Source organism: Struthio camelus, chromosome 7 (genome assembly GCF_040807025.1).
Source record: "Struthio camelus isolate bStrCam1 chromosome 7, bStrCam1.hap1, whole genome shotgun sequence".
NCBI classification, from domain to species: Eukaryota; Metazoa; Chordata; class Aves; order Struthioniformes; family Struthionidae; genus Struthio; species Struthio camelus.
Genome location: NC_090948.1, coordinates 30,217,965 through 30,234,501, shown reverse-complemented (window position 1 = coordinate 30,234,501; position 16,537 = coordinate 30,217,965). Strand labels below are relative to the sequence as shown.

At 39.7% G+C, this 16,537-nt stretch overlaps 1 protein-coding gene and 1 long non-coding RNA gene across 4 annotated transcripts in view; one reads left to right on the top strand and one right to left on the bottom strand.

Annotated features, from left to right (window-relative positions):
• LOC138067826 (uncharacterized) overlaps positions 1-16,537 on the bottom strand; it is a 103,925-nt gene that overhangs the window by 41,737 nt on the left and 45,651 nt on the right. The gene's annotated exons all lie outside the window — the stretch shown is intronic.
• The window catches only part of ZCCHC24 (zinc finger CCHC-type containing 24), a 123,234-nt gene that overhangs the window by 63,457 nt on the left and 43,240 nt on the right, over positions 1-16,537 (top strand). The window lies entirely within an intron of this gene.

The following is a 16,537-nucleotide window of genomic DNA, read 5'->3' as shown; positions in this document are numbered from 1 at the left end:
GGCATTCTTACTTCCCTGAAACCCCACTTCCCAAGAACGTTTGTTCCTGCTGCTGTGCTTTCCTTCCAGCTCCAGAGAGAACTGTTTCATCCCACCAACCATCAGCTGGAGAGAGAAGAAAAAAGGAAAAAAGATTTCCTCTCCTCCTTCCTTTCTTCCCACAGCATAAAAAAACCACTAACTGGGATGAATAATTTTTCAGGTCTCTTGTGCAAAGGTACCTAACAAAGCCATTCTTAGCAGCTGTGTAGCCCTGACATACGTCAGTGGGATATATGGCATCTTTGGCCAACAGACATCTTTGCAGGAGTATTTTTAATGCCTCCATTATGTATCTGCTTGAGTTAGATATATTCCAACTGAATGTAGATATATTGGATATATTCCAACAGATGGACACTCTCTCCCTGCAGTCAAGCTGAAAAACTGGTTAGCCACAGGACTATGCAATGTCAATGCATGACTTTCCCCAGCTTCTAATGTATCATAGAAAAAAAATTGGCTCTTTTTGGAACACAATCTGGTGCCAAAGATTACAGCAAATTCTAGCAAGTGGATATAAATTTCCCCCCCTAATTTTGTTTTCCTCTGGGAGCTGTGGTTTCCATGTAAACACTTCTATGAGCAGGCCCTTTGAGACTTGCCTGGAAGAATATATATTCTGCGTTACACATATCTCCCATATCTTAGCAGCTAAGAACAATAATTCTGTGGTCTCACTGCACTTCACCATTATCACCTCAGCTTGGCTGAGCTGAAAGTTAGAATAAGAACAAAGTAGTTTAGGTATGTTGAGAGAAAGCAATGGCTAATAACTTCACTGTTACTTCTCAGATTTTGTCCTGTCTTCTAGGCTAGAATTTTAGCTTCAGGAAATACTGTTTGAAACCTGTGAAACATGCTAAATAAGGACAGGGATAACATAACCCAGTATTCATTCATTTTTCATTGCATTTCATCTGCAGCAAGCAGCACCAATCTGTGACACTGGAATACAGCACAATCCAGAGAATTTGCTCTAAAATTTAGGTAACCATTTCAAAACATAAGATGGACTTTTTTCTTCTCTGATTTTGTGTAGGGTCTGATATACATTTGCTTACTATAGAAGATCCCCTTTGACATCCATGCACATTCCATGAGCTAACAGCAATACTGGTAGGCCTTTGGAAGATAAATGCAAAGATGTAGATGTAAATTAATCTTGGAAATAATTTGGATCCCAAGCTCCAGACAGAGAGTCTTGGAATCTGTCTGAACAAGGGGTTCAATTTCTGAGCCCAGCCCAGGTCTGAATTTGCAGTTATAAAATGGACAGAATTCCAGCTGTGGATCTGAATGCTCATGAGCTTTGTAGCATTGAATATTTCTGGATTCAATTTTATTTTTTAATCCTAAGCTCACTTTTAATTACTTATACAGGACATCTCTGAATCTTTTGGGTTGGGTTTTTCCTCATGTGCACTCAGCTATTAAATATTTGCAATGCAAAGTCCTATGTAGTGAATCTGAAGCAGAGCACCCTGAGCTTTCTTCCACAACTTCCAAATGTAGACTCAAGAAAAAAGGCAGCCCTGAGATATACAAGTTCGTCTTTAAGGTGTGCACCTCCAGTAAGCAGGTTCTGAATTCATCTCGCACATAATCATTGAGGTTCTTCCCTCTGAGCAAAATAGTAATTCTTTATCCCAGTGGAACAAAGTGGGAGGCAAACAGCAGAAGAATATGCGAGCATGTATGAAAAAGCTTGCAATCTGGTCACACAAGGACTGCAGAAGAGAAACTGAATTTTACCATTAACTACCCAACAGGACAGGGGCATAAAAGGGATTAGATACCAAATCAGAAATGTTTGCCCAAAGGCCTTTTGGCATGTAGCTGGGAAAGTTCACTTTGCTAGTGGAAGCCCAAGCCCTGCGTAGCTAAAAAGGCCTTTTCTCTCTCCTGTTGGTCCCTGCTTCTTGGAAACATGGATTTCTGAGCAGGAAGTTGTATTGGCTAACCGCACAGGGCAGGATTTCTAAAGGAAAATTCTCCTACAGCCATTTTTAAGTTTGGTAATGAGCTGGTTTATGTCTTTCTTTTTTCCCCAGAAGAACAAAACTGAAAAATGGATCCTGAGCCAAACGCACTAGCTCATAGTTTTTAGACAACTGAACACTCCTCAGTCCCCAAAAGAGCCTCCAAGAGATGCTGGACCTCAGAATGATGCTACACAGAATAAACTTCCTGTACTGAGCTAAGATTTCCAAAGGAACCTTAAGGAATTGGACACTCATGTCCCACTGTTTCCCACAATAGCTGCCTTGTTTTCAGCTTGCAGGGTGAAACCCTTCAACCTCTAAGGGTTTATAGGCAACGCTACGTTTCTGTCTTGTTCTTTGCGTTCAAGCAACACATCTCCATTTCTTTTCACTGCCCTATACTTATTAGTAAGCAAAATTGTGGTTTTGCAGTCTTTGTTGATTTTTTATATCTGAACCTTGTAGTTCCAAAGAGTATTACAACAACCTACTGAGCTTTAGAGAAGTAGGGTAGATTGGGATGTTACCACAGCAATTGGTCCCTTACCTATAATCTAAGTCTTTTCTCTAGATGCATATGAGTAAAGCCACAGCTAAACAGCTTCTAATTTCAAGCAGTGCATGTATCCTGCTGTGTAACAACCCTTTTGATACTAAAGATATTTCCTGTCATGTCTTCTCCACTGCCAAGCATTGATTGTTGACATAAGTGTTTCATTTAATAAATATTACCAGTGTGTGAGCATCAGGGGATGATTCAGCAATGTCAGGGGCCGCGTGGCAGCAGTCCTAACAGGAAGACAAAAGTGATTGCTTCACATCAAATAAATCAGGCCGCAAATCTAGAAGACTCTGAGAAACATCATTTTTGCACCAAATTGTCCTTCCTTGGGGTTGCATTAGTAATGACAACATATGCATAAGTACCAATTTGTCAGGTCAGGCTACAGCCCCAAGCATTTGCCTGCCTGTTTTTTTAAAAGGAAGTATATAATGCCTGAAATCAAGAACTGAACCAGCAGCCAGGAGACTTAGGCTCTCTTCTCAGCCCTGATGCTGGCCTGCTGGTTGACATAAGGCAGATCATCTTTATCTATCCATGCTTCAGTTTCTCCTGTGTAAAATAGGGATCATGACATTAACTTTCTCTGTGAAGCAGTCTCAAGGCCTGTGCAAGTGTAAGATTAAGCAAGCAACTGTTCCATCTGCTATCCAATCAGCTATCACTCTTTAAAGCCTTTCCTTACTTTGGTACCTCAGTACTTTTAATTCAGCTATTAGGCCATGATAGCATTTTATCCAACACAGAGTTTCTGTGAGGAGCAAAGAAATACTGGAAAGCCCAAAGTTTTATAGGTGAAGTGGAAAAAGCTACACAGTGCCCATGGATGAAGGTCAAATTATGAGACCATTATTCATTCAGGAGGAGCACATGCTCAAAATATAATCACATTTGCTTCCTTCTGGTTATTCATGAATAAAAAAGGATTCTTGAAAAAAAAAAACAGCGTTCATAAACTTCCCTAAAGAAATCCAAATGTTACAAAAAATTGTTTGTAATCAACAAATTAATTTGTGGTAAGACTCTTTCAAATTCAGGTAAGGTAAGTTTGCCACATTACTACTAGATGAATTCCATGGAATCGTAATTGGAAGCTGGCTTGAGAATTAAGTGGTATGTTCAGTCTCAAACATCTGTGTAAATCTGTAGCCAAAATTTTATTTGTTCATAAATCCTTTCTGTTCTATGTCTTTTTTTCTGATAGACTCAGATTATAGTTACTGTTAGTTTTCATAAAAGGTACCAAGGATCCCTTTTCGTTACCTGAAGCAGCAGGACTGTCAGATCCCACTACAGACCACAAGTTGTAGAACACTCCAATCTGCCGGGGCTGGGAAGGCAGAGTGAACAAATAATGCAGCCAAGTTAGACCTGCAGGATTACTGTGTGATCTTGCAGGATGGAAATTCTGTTTTCAAATTGACTTTGAAATAAATATTTAGCTATAGGACTTTGAGAGTCCTGGTTTGTTTGGGTTTGTGTGCTACACCAATGCGTCACAGTATTTGGTAATTCACATCCCTTGGGGTGGCTTCCTACTTAGAGCATTACACAAAGAATGCATTTTCAGGCTAGATTTCCAGTAAATAACGTTGCAGTTCCAGGAGATGAACTAAAATAGAAGCATGCCTGCAGCTCAGTGCTACTTCAGTTAAGTTCAGATCTCTCTCTCTCTCATTATTCTGACTACATCCTCTTCTGTCCCTCCCCCAACACTAGCATCTTTGTCAGTCTTCTCTTCCTGCAAGTGTCAAAGTGGAGCTCTTCATTTTTACAAAGTTCTCCACATAGCTAGCTATACTCTTATGGCATCCTGCGCTCTATGTTGCTTGATATGTTCTTCCAACTCTTTCCATAGTCCTCTTCCACAATAAGTTTAATAACTGTTCGGTAAGCTCTGCCAAACCTGTCAGTCCCAAGCATCTGTTCTCAGACTATTTAAACATAGACAGGAACAGCCACAAAAGATCAGACAAATCTTAGTAAAGGACAATGGATGTTCAGGTATTTTATGAAGCATTCAAAAAAACCCTCTAGTGGATGTAAAATCATAAAACAACATGACAAAGGTACATTTCATGAACTGTAGTTGCCAAATGTCCTGAAGAATACCATGCCTAACTCATTCTTTTCACTCTTTATAAACCTCTGATTCTGAATCTTGCTCAGTCCTTGGTCTCAGTGAATTGCAAAGATTAACTAGGCATTGTAGAGCATGCATTTCTTTTAAACCTTTTCAGTGTCTTAATTTCTAGTTTAGCTTAATATCTTCCTCTGCTAAAGCAGAATAAAGGAGAATTTCCAGTTTACCCACTCTGTACTTTGTCATTTACTGTGTCTCAACAGCCCTAATATTTATTTGCCATTCGTATCAGTCTTCCAAATCTCTACTCTGTATTGCCACCTTTCTCAAGATTGCTTCAGTCTCCCCTATATTTTTCTTGAGATACAGTGGAAGTCAAGGTGTGAAGTTGGGGCAGGGGAATGAAAAGCAAAGTAAGAAGAAGTCTGGAGGAAAAGAGTTTGACGTATATATTCTACTGCAGGTATTTAGATGCAGTTTAGAACAGCTAGATGAAAACAGAGAGGCAGCAAACCGTTCTTGATTTTGTAATGCCAGATGGCTCTGTACTTTTTCGATCTGCAAAACACATCTCATAGGATCATAGGATAAGTCAGATTGAAAGGGATGTCAGGAGGTTTCTAGTCCAAACTCCTGTTCAAAGCAGGGTCAGCTATGAGATCAGAACAGATTGCTCTAGGCTTTATCCAGTCTGATCTTGAAAACCTCTAAAGATGGAGATTGCACAACCTTTTTAGCCACCTATTCCGCCACTTAACTGTCCTCAAGGTGAAAAAGGTTTTCCTTATATGCATTCTGAACCTCTCCAGTTTCCATTTATGCCCACTGTGTCTCTTCCTCCCACCATGCACCACTGTGAAGTGCCTGGCTCCATCTTCTTGAAAAACTCCTCCTTGGTACAGGAAGCAGGCTGTTAGTTCCCCCAAAGTCTGTCCCTTTCCCAGGCTGAACAAGCCCTGCTCCCGCAGCCTCTCCTTGCAGGGCAGGTGCTCCAGCCCCCCACCAACTTGGTGGCCTCCACTGAACTCACTCTAGTTCATCGATGTCCTCCTTGTTTTGTGGGCCCAAAACTGGATGCAGTACCCAGGTGTGGTCTCTAAAGAGTGCTGACTAAAGGGGGATAAACCCTTCCCTCGATGTATTGGCCATGCTCCTGTTTAGACAGCCAAGGATGCCACGGGCCATCTTTGCTGCCAGGGCACACTCCTTGCCCACATCCCACTTGCTGCCCACCAAGACCCCTGAGCCTTTTCTACAGAGCTGTTCTCTGGCTGATCAGTGCCCAGCCTGTTTTGTCCCTTCCTTCCTTCCTGGGGCTCTTCCTTCCTCGGGGCGTGACTTAATACATGTCCCTGTTGAATTACATATGGTTCTCATCATCCTGTCCCTTCAGCCTGTCCAGGTCTCTCTGAATGGCAGTCCTGCTCTTGAGTGTATCGGCTGCTCCCCTCGCTTTGGTGTCATCTGCAAACTTGATGAGCAAGCACTCCATCAGCTCATCAAGGTCATCGGTAAATAAGTTAGATAGGGCAGGTCCCAAGACAAGTCACTGTTGTACCCCACTAGTTACTGGCATCCAGGCGGAGTAGGACTCATTAACCCCTACCTTCTGATCATTCAAATAGACTTTTTTCCAACTAAGTTGTCCAGACCGTAACATTCTAATTTAGATACAAGAATGTCATGGGAGACATTGTCAACAGCCTTGCTGAAGTCAAGGCAAATGACACCCACTGCTCTCCCCTGATCCACAAATCCAGTTATTTTATTATAGCAGGCAATCAGGTTGGTCAGGCATGATTTATCCATGGTAAATTCATGCTGACTGTTCCCAGTCACCTTCTTCATGAGCCCAGAAACAGCTTCCAATAGAACTTGATTTTTCCAGTGATGAAAGTGAGGCTGACCAACCTGTATTTTCCTAAATTATCCTTTTGGCCTCATCACACAGCCCAAATCAAAAAATAAGAGGGTCTCTACAGAACTATACTGCCACTACAACTAGAATAACCAATTCACCTTTTAGCCCTCTCAGAAGGAATTTGACAGAAATATACTGACAAATTTGAGGGAAATCTGTGCTGAACAACCTAAAGAATCATAAATCTGAAAATATGGTAGTTACATTTATTTAGCTTGTAGACTAAATGAGCTCTTCAGAGGTTACCTTAAAATTTTGCATGCAGATATCACACTCAGTTCAGCCATTTCTGAAATGCATTGTTCTCTTTTTGTCCTCTATCTTCAGAACTAGGTGCTAACTGGGGGGCAGATATATCATGCTGAGTTAGTAATAGATTATAAATGAGAAACATAAGAAAAAAACTGACTGCTGAAAAATGCATTTTTGGGGTCTTGTTTTCATAGCGTTTTCTGTAGTCCCTCACTTACCACTTTGTCTTGATATTTGAAATGGAGTGAATTAAAAATTCAGTCATTTCCCTTTAACATAACACCTAAAAATGTTTATTTGGAAGTAAACATCAGATTTCACTCATGCACGTACCCCAAACACATGCAATCAGAAAGACCAGATCTTTCAGCATGAAAGGCAAAGAGAAAAAGGAAATTTGTTTTATGTTGGCTTGGGAGCATTTAAATCACTTAAAGTACAACAACAACAAAAAATTCCTTCTACCACGTCTCCAAGAACCAGGCATGAATCCGATAGAGACATCTGTGACTGGAAAATGTGCTAAATTCTGGCCAAGATGTCTTTGCAGAGTAAAATATGGGGTAAGTTAAAGTGCTTCCCTGGAAAACTGAGTATCATTAAAGCTATACAAAAGTGAAAAAGAGACTTTTCTCCCGTTCAGTGAAACCTCCTGCCAATGTAGTCCAATGGAAGAGATGAGAGGAGGAGAAACATCCTGGGAAGAAAGGAAAATAATGAAGGGAGGTAAGAAATGGGATGCCTGACAGTTCTCAAACAGAATGAGAACAAAGCTGGAGGTGAACAATCCCAAATTTCCACAATTACCAGAAAAATCTGTGTGCATCAGTAACATTATCAGCCTTCTATGACTGCTCATCCCAGTCAATATCTCTGCAGAAAACCATCTCTGTCCTGAGTGACTGACAACTGCTTACTCCCAGTTTTATATAAATGCATATGTGCATTACAAGAAGAAAAAGACTCCCCCCACCTGTTACCAGTCAGTCGTTTCTCATGGTGTTCCTGGTGCATGTGAGCAAGAATTATAAAGTAATTCAGCAAAAATTGTCATGAAATCCCAGTCTCAATGACAAGATCTTATAGCCTAGGCATCAGCCATTTTCATGTTTGTTTACCCAAGCATCCATTTGACTTTAATGGATCACCTAACAGGGTGGGTTTTTTTCATATATTTTTATATATAAAAGACAGGATTATCCATTCCTAGCACAGCTTGTCTCAAAAACAATTATGGACTCTGTGGCATCTTGCAAACTTGGCAGCTGTGCTGTCGTCTTAAATGGGAATATAGATGCATGTTTGTCTTGAGAGCTCCCAAATCCCCACATTCTCCATAGGAAAGAATAGGACAGGAAATTTCTGGGTTACTGGGTTCTTTGGCGCAGCTGTCTCTTTTGCTTTCACACGTATTTCTACAGCAAGACGAGAGCCATCTTAAGTAATGGAAACAGAGTCTCATTCAGCAGTGATTCTTTTCTCTTTTGTGTGATCTAAAATAGGCTGAGTGTTAGGAAAAGTAACAAGCACTGAACTTTTCCCCACATACACGCACTCGCACAGAGGAACGGAACAGGGTTGAGATAATACTATTTTTCTTTTCTCTTTAAGAAAGAGTAATTTAAGTTCATACTCCTTTAAATTAAGTTTACTATCAGAGACATAAGGCCACAATCCAGCAAAATTTACCTGACTTTGGTAAAATTTCTCATGTGCTTTTGAAGTTAAATAAGTATTCAAGGACTCTATTAGGGTGATTAGACTCATAATGTAAGACACATGCAAACACCTAGATCTCAGTTCTCATGCCTACAGCTTATGGTACTGAGTGCCAAAGACACAACCTATTTTAAATTCTCAAATGCTTTGCCAAATTGTGTTCCTTAGTTAGTTTCAAGAGTTCTTCTTGTCCAGTAGCAACACTTATTCTATTTTTCTTATTATTTGTGATCTCACACTCCCTGTATTCTGTTTGACCCACATTGCTACAATAAGAAGAACCTAAAATAATTAACTTAGTTTGCCTTATGACATCCCTTTTAAGATAGAAGTAACTAGCAATCCATGGGAAAGCGAGGAACAGAAAGACAATAGCATGTCCCAGATGACACTGGGAAAATTAAACACTCTTTCCTTCAAGTCCTATTCTGGCTTGAAAGAAAGATCAGTTTCCTTAACGCAAGTTCTCCTTCAGCCATATTTTGTGCTCTGCATCCAAAAAATATGTAAAAGCCTATTGTGAACAGCAGAAGACTATGTCTGCTCAGTATTTTGCATTAACAGTTTTTGATATTTGCATAGTGCTGCAAGAAAAGCACAATAACAATAAATACAAAATGTTAATGACAGTCCTAAGTTCTGGGTCAATTATCAGGATCTCACTGGAAGAAATTTTAGTGCTTCTAATATCTTAGGGCCTTATATGCAATTCTCCTCAAACCAGACACCGACTGCAAACGAGAACATGTTACTGCTCCTCTATTTACGTTCATCCATATGGCAGTTGCATCTTATTCCCACTGAATTTTACAGCAAAAGTTCTGCTGCCTTCAGTGAAGCCTGATTTGGCACTGCATGGGTCATTCAGTGCTCTATTAACTGATTTGCCCGAGGATTATCATCTGCATGATTTGCCTGTACCATAATCTGCTCACACATGCCGACAAGACAATGCACAACTCAAAAGGCATATAATATAAAACCATTGTCAAAAACCAAGAATTGTTTTAGGCCTGAACCTCAAAAAGCATTAAAGCCGTTTCAGCAGGAATAGGCAGTTTCTATATTTGAATGGGAACAAGATATTATCTTAATGTAGAATATTTTAGAGCAATGTAGCCTGGTTACAATTGCTCACATTTTAACTGATGACATTTTGACCACATCATACAGTCCCCAGACATGCACTGTACTGAGTATAAACATTGCAAGCCAAAAGGAGAAGAGAGAATACTCCTTGCAGTCCGCTACATGAGCTAGAAACAAGCACTGCAGAAATCTCCTGATAATCCCCCTTTCAGTTTGTGTTCACAGCTAAATCTACTTCACTTCCTATGATACTGAACATTATGCAGTCCTCTGAGGTCTACCACTAGCCATAAATCCCAGACAGGAAACAGTTTTCAAGCCTAGGAGGAAAGACAGCATTTCATTTTCTAAAGACAGCCCAAAGTAACCGGGTCAAGTGAAGTTTGGAACTGAAGCTCTTGAAATCCAGGATACAACTGTGTATGTTTTTCTGTTTGTTTTGTTACCGGTAAACCGGATGCAACAAATAAAACCATTTTCCTTTCTTATTTTCTCTCTGTAAATGTCTCTTTGGGAGCCAACCTTTCTATAAGCCAGTTCTTGAGGTCATAGCTCCCTAACTTTAGAACATCTGCTAGGTCAGATGTACTTGAGGAGAATCATCTGCTTGCAGCAAGCACATTTTTAGCACACTGGAGCCACAGACAGATTTTTAAGGTATCTATCTCTTTTGCTGTCTCTGTAACAGAGGAATGTATCCCACGTAAAATTTCTTGACTTGCTCAGAGCTTTGTCTCTAATAATCATGAAGAACATTAGATTAAAGGTTCAAACCTATAAATATTTAAATTGCAAGCCATAATGATACCAAACAAAATATTACCATCACATTTGGCATTGGGTACTGAATTTGGCCCATATTATATTTTTTCTAATTTTCTGAAAAGTCACAGAAGCTCAGTTTAAAAAAAATAGAGTGTTCAATACCTGGAAAGGGGACAGTTGATCTATACTTTTTGAAAACAAAACCCCTTTATGATGTTTGAAACTCAACATCCAAATCCAGGGATTCTCCAAAGCACTAGTCATTTTTGAAGCACCTGATGATATTTCTTGCATCTATTATTTTACACTTTTCAATTATTTCAGTGGCATTCATAAGAAAAAGACAAATAAATGCTAAGATTCATGCTCATCTCTCCAATAACAAAATTACCTACAAAGATGAAGAGGAAAAACATATTTAGTAAGGAATTATTTCTTCTTTTCAAGCCACCAAAGGTTTGTCCTGGATTAAGCAGTGAGAAACTCTTCTCCTAGATACCTTTTACATACCGTAAATGAAATGTTATTCTAAAATAGCAGCAAAAGAGCAATCAGTTTTTACAGTGAGGAAAAAATCTGCCTGGAAAAAAATACACCAGGCTTGGTTCAAAACTTGCACACTGGAGTGCCAGGTTGGCAGCTGTTGAAAGTGCAATGGAGTTGAAAGGTTTCCATATTGCCTCTAAGCTTTAACACAGTCTGTTTGATGTTCATACTAACTTGGCAAAGATGAGCAGCCCCAAGTGTACTAATTTCTTTCAAACTTTCGAGACTCTTATTCAGGTGTCTGAAAACACAGAAGGTACAAGGGGCTTGGAAGCACACTCCTGCCAGAGTATCTAAAAGCCAGTCCTAATTGCAGTACCTGTATTTAGGAGATTGCAGTGAGTATCCTTCCATGCAATTCCTCTCTTGTACTCCTTTTAAGAGGAGCATGCTAGGAACTAGATTCACAGCTAACATTAAGCAGTCAAGATGCATTTATCCATTTATACCTGCTAAGACTAGCTAAGAATCAGTCCTCAAACATCTTCACCAAATCTAGTTTTATGAAAATAAGTAGAAAAGTGATCACATATTGAATGTCTTTTCATGCTTTCTCTGTTCATTTTATCCTCTGTCCTCCCATACACTTTATTCTTTCCAAGAACAAATTCCAGTTATGCACCTAATTCACTTCAAGTCTACTAACACAAAAAACATTAAGGAGGCAAGGTGCACTCAGAAATCAATGCAGTCTCTCTACTGCACTGTAAGTTTATCTCTATGCTTATTGCAGTAAAAAAAAAAATCTTAAAAGAAATGTAAGAGTAAAGAAATAGTTAAATTTGATGCACTGATTTAAGCATGAGTTATACTTTCTAGTTCAAAGCATTTTCCTATATTTTATTCTACTTACATCATATTAACAAGATCAAAAATTGATGCCCACCTTCCCAGTCACACACTCTCATGAATGATGTCTAAGTATTACAGTTTTCACTTGAGGTACCTAGGGAAAAGACTTGTATTTGTCCACAGAGAAGGTGCAATCTCTGCAACAGCAAGGCAGCTGAACTTCCACACCCCCGAGCGTGGGTCAGAGGGGAGCCATGGCAGGTTGCTCAGCCTTTCTCTCCGTGCTGTCCCTGGCCTTTTAAGATCAGTACAGAGGAGAACCGTGGCAGTGGCTTTTGTCTGGAGAAGCTTGTCTTTCAGGAACAGGATTAAAAAGCACATCTTGATAAGTCACCAACACAAGCAGTATGTTTAAACCAAGACACCTCAACAGAGAAAACAGAGCCTTTTATAAAAACATTCTTGCTAATCTACTTGATACCATTTGAACCTCACAACAAGTCTGGGAACAAAAATCTTTTCTGCACTAGCGATAAGTTATTTTGATTCTATCTGCCTCTTTCAAGTTAGAAGAAGGCAAAACGTGGGAAAACAGAAGAATTTCAGCTTAGCATTTGACAGTTGCATTGTTCATTATCTGCACCTGAAATAAGAAACACGTATTTTTTTATTCGTCATTTTTGAATGTGTCTGAATTATGCCCGAATGCTGTCATATAGCTGGTGCACTGTGAACACCATTATTCTTATGTTTGTCAGCTATGTTCTACCCTGACAGTACTCTTAGACTAAATTTCTGAGAAACAAGGTCAGAAATGAGTTTGGAATAAAGATACCACCTCTGGCTCAGGAAATCCCTGAACTGCAAGTCATTGGAGGCTGGGAGAATATTCTGGGGGCAACACCATTTTATGCTTAGCTTGTTCTTGTACTCTCCTCTGACATCCACTGCTGGCCCTGCCAGTGTCTGGACTCAACCTTTTTCTTACCCAGTGCAGCAATTCTGACATTTTCATGCATGTACAAAATGAAGCAACTTAGCAAAGAAAATAAATGCCATCAGTTACAATAAAAATAAGAAAGGTCCAACTCCACTGAAGATGATACAGTTACTTCAAATTTACTTAATGCAAAATTAAGGTACCAGGCATGCTGTATTGTAAAACAGAAAGCCTTGAAACAGAGCAATCTAACTGGTTTCTGATAATAGACACTGTTCAAGACATCATTGAAATACTACATAATAAAAACCTTAAACATTCTTTACAGATTGTGGGCACAGAGGTAGGTTTACAGCTCATTTATTGCATACAATTTGAGAATGAAGAAAACTTTAGGAATAAGGAAAATTAAATAGAAGATCACAGCTAAACCTTAAGAGTTTAGCTTTTATTATTAACAAAAAGGAAAAAAAAAATCAAGGTTAAGACTGTACTTCACTGCATTTGTGTGTGGAAAAAGGGCTGTGTTGTTTCAGTGTTCAGCACAGTCTCACATGTTTTTAGAGTGGGAAAGTATCAAAATTCTCTGACAAAATAAGACTGGTATGTCATCAGTATGTCATCAAACAGATGAGTACGTATACTTTTTCATCGTGGGCCTCTCAAATCTGTTTGTGAATGGATTTACCAAGTGTGCACATTGAGGTTTCTGTCAGCACAATCCTTTACTTGTCTTACACAAAAAATGACTGGTCATGTAACAGGTCAAAGCATAAACATGCCCCACTGTATTTTTCTGAAGTATCACTGACATTGAAAATCTTGTTTACAGCAACTATCGAGAAGTAATTTTCCTAAACACTGTTTGATTTCAGTGCCATCAGGATTTCAGCTCCACTGTGTTGTTATTAACACATATGCAGTAGGAAAAAGTAATTCTCCTGTAGAAATTATTAAAAGAAATGCAAAATGTTCTGTTATAAAGATTCTTGATTCTAACATTAAAAATCTATGAAACGTATGCTAGAAACAAACCAGAACTCCTCTCTGAGGATGCATTTTTATTAGCCCCACATCTTTGGATTGCAACTGATGACTAACGAATTACAGAGGAAAGAAAAGTAAGGTCCACTCCAGCGTATTCAAGAAACAGAAAGCAGAGGAAGTAAATACACCTTGTACCCTTTCATCATATTTTAGGCCCAGAATGTCAGGTTTCAGTATCTTGGTTTTTTGTGGAAGGTTCTTTAGAAGAAACTGAATAAGCAGAGGATGGTAGCATCAAGGAGTCTGAAATCCGGCCAGCAGTTTTGCCTGAGGTTCTGAATAGAGAGGGGCTCTAATCAAGGGTCAGGGTGGGTTTTCACATTTACTGGCAAATCTAGAACAAAGCTTTTAGATTGTTTCAAAACTTTGCGAGGTGGGGGGCGTTGAGGAATGTTTTTGCTAAAGTTTCTGTAAGTTAAGCTCGTTATGAGGGCTACTTTAATGAAAAGTTTTTTTGTAAAAGAAAAGTTTTTGGTTTTTTTTTTACAAAAAGTTTTTTTGTACAAAAATACACTTAACCATCTCAGGAGATGTGGGAGCATTTCATATACCCCAGGGCACCCTTCACTGAAGCAAAAGGAAGGGCACAACCTAGTATTTTAATGTGTGGAGAAGACAGATATCTCATCCACGAGCCTCTGAAGGCAACAGGAACCTTTTCATTGATTTGCACAGTCTCTGCTCGACCCCAAGTACCTACACCCATGTAGGTGCAACGTAGAAACTTGCCCTGCCGCAGAACGTTGGCAGCCACACTTGACTGGAACACAGGTCTCCAAACACCTAATTTCCCCATCTCATGAAATGACCGGCTCTCAGACTTCACCTTTTTGAAAGTTGGGAATGACTCACTCGGTGCAGTCTTTTCATTATTTTACGTTCTCTTGCTCTTCTGTGCTTTCTGGTTTTGCTGGTGAAAGTGCCTACTACTCTGCCATTCTTGCTCCCCTTCCCTAATTTTAGTGGTTCAGATGTCTGGAAAAGCTTTGTAGAATTCTGCAAACTTCTGATGGCCTTGCCAAAGCAAACTCGAACTCAGAGCCTTCTGAGGCTTTCCCATCACTGCTGACACTCTCTTGGTGATGTGCCTGCTGTGAAGTTTTTGCTGGGGTTTTCTGACCGTTTTTGTACATCTACTGTGTTACAACTAAACGAGCCAAGGATGCCAAGGGAAAACATCAACATTGCTTCATTACAGAGCTGTTTGACATATAGAAAGGGAAAGGGAGAAAAAAAGACAGGAAGAAAGAGAAACAGAGCATGTATATGTGTGTGCATTTGAGAGAGCAGGGGAACTGTAAAGAAAGGTGATCTTAGTGAAAAGAAGTACTATCTCTTTAAAAATAGAATGAAAAAAATATCCTCAGTGTTTTCTTTAGTCTTTTTCATTCTTTGGCAGAGTCCCAAAGATTTCACTGTCCTTGTCTCCAGCATCTGGAAATCATCAGGGTAAACAATAGAGTGCTAGGAACTGGAACCCCTGCCTCAGCTCCCATGGGACCTCGCTCTGGAGAACATGAGAACACAGACCATTGGACACCATGTGGTCAATTACTTCAAACTAACAAATCTGTGTGCCTTCCTATTTTCTGTTTTCCTTGGCACCACACGACCCTTTCACAATGGAACCCAGCTGTTGAAAAAGCCAGACATTTTCTTTTTTAACCTCTTGCTTACTTTTGTGCTTTCTTTCCATAGCAATCTTAGGATTGGCATGCACTCTAGGTAAAAGTGGCCCAATTATTAAAATCCTGGCTGGCTGTAATGTTTGCCTGTATTAGTCAGCAGAGAGGCTTGAGAGATTTAACTTAGCAGGATCATGCTGCAACAAGGACTCCGCAGGTGGTCCTGTGTTTTCTGGGTTTCCTGACTTTGCGTGCCAGCACTTAACAGCAGATAAAACAGGACAATTTTTTATAGCCTGCTGGTTTTCTGCAATCAACAATTGCATGCGCAATTATGACACGCTTTTCAAAGTTAATTTGGTTTTTGCGCAGGTGCTACATTGGCAATTGCAAAGAACTAACATCATCTCCTAACTGAAGACTCCAGTGAAGGTTTACCCCTTTCAACCCTGTGAAATAAGCTTTGGCCTGGGTTAAGCGTGCCAGTTCCAGGATTGAAACTGGTCGTCATGGGGGAGCGGTCAGATCCTTGTTCTTTCCAGACCTTGATTTCAACATCACAGTTTTCTGAGCTGTGTGAAGCAGTGTTGCTGAGCCTACACCAGCCAAGACTTATATATTTCATTACAATGTATCACTTTATTCTATTTCTTTAACTTTCATTAACTTCCTGCAAAGAGCAGGGATGCTGAACTGGAATGGATTGGTTTTTTGTGCGAGAGACTGAAGGCTTAATCTTTAAATCATCTTGAAAGCTGCTGACCATCCCACTGAAGATGTGAGGAATTTTTTTCCAAGCAGAAGAAAAGCAACTAATACATTTCATGTATAAATAATCATACGTTCAACCTAGACCCACAATTTATTTATGGGAGAAAAATAGCTAAGTAACAAAAAAGTAATGTTGCAGCTAGAAGATAGGAATAAAACAGGGAAGTGCTGTGGAATTACTGTCCATACTGACGTAGCGTGTCTCTCGATCTGTTGGGGTTGGACCTCTCAGATTTGCAGTTCTTCTTTGAGCTAGTAGAGCTGGATCTTTTAGCTTAGGCCACAGATGTTTTAAAACTAGAGTTCTCGGGCTTGATCCCTGCAGCTAGCAATGCATCCAGAAACGTGGCATTACCTGAGTTGTGGCCCTTGACTTTGTCAGCTTTGACCTGGAACATATT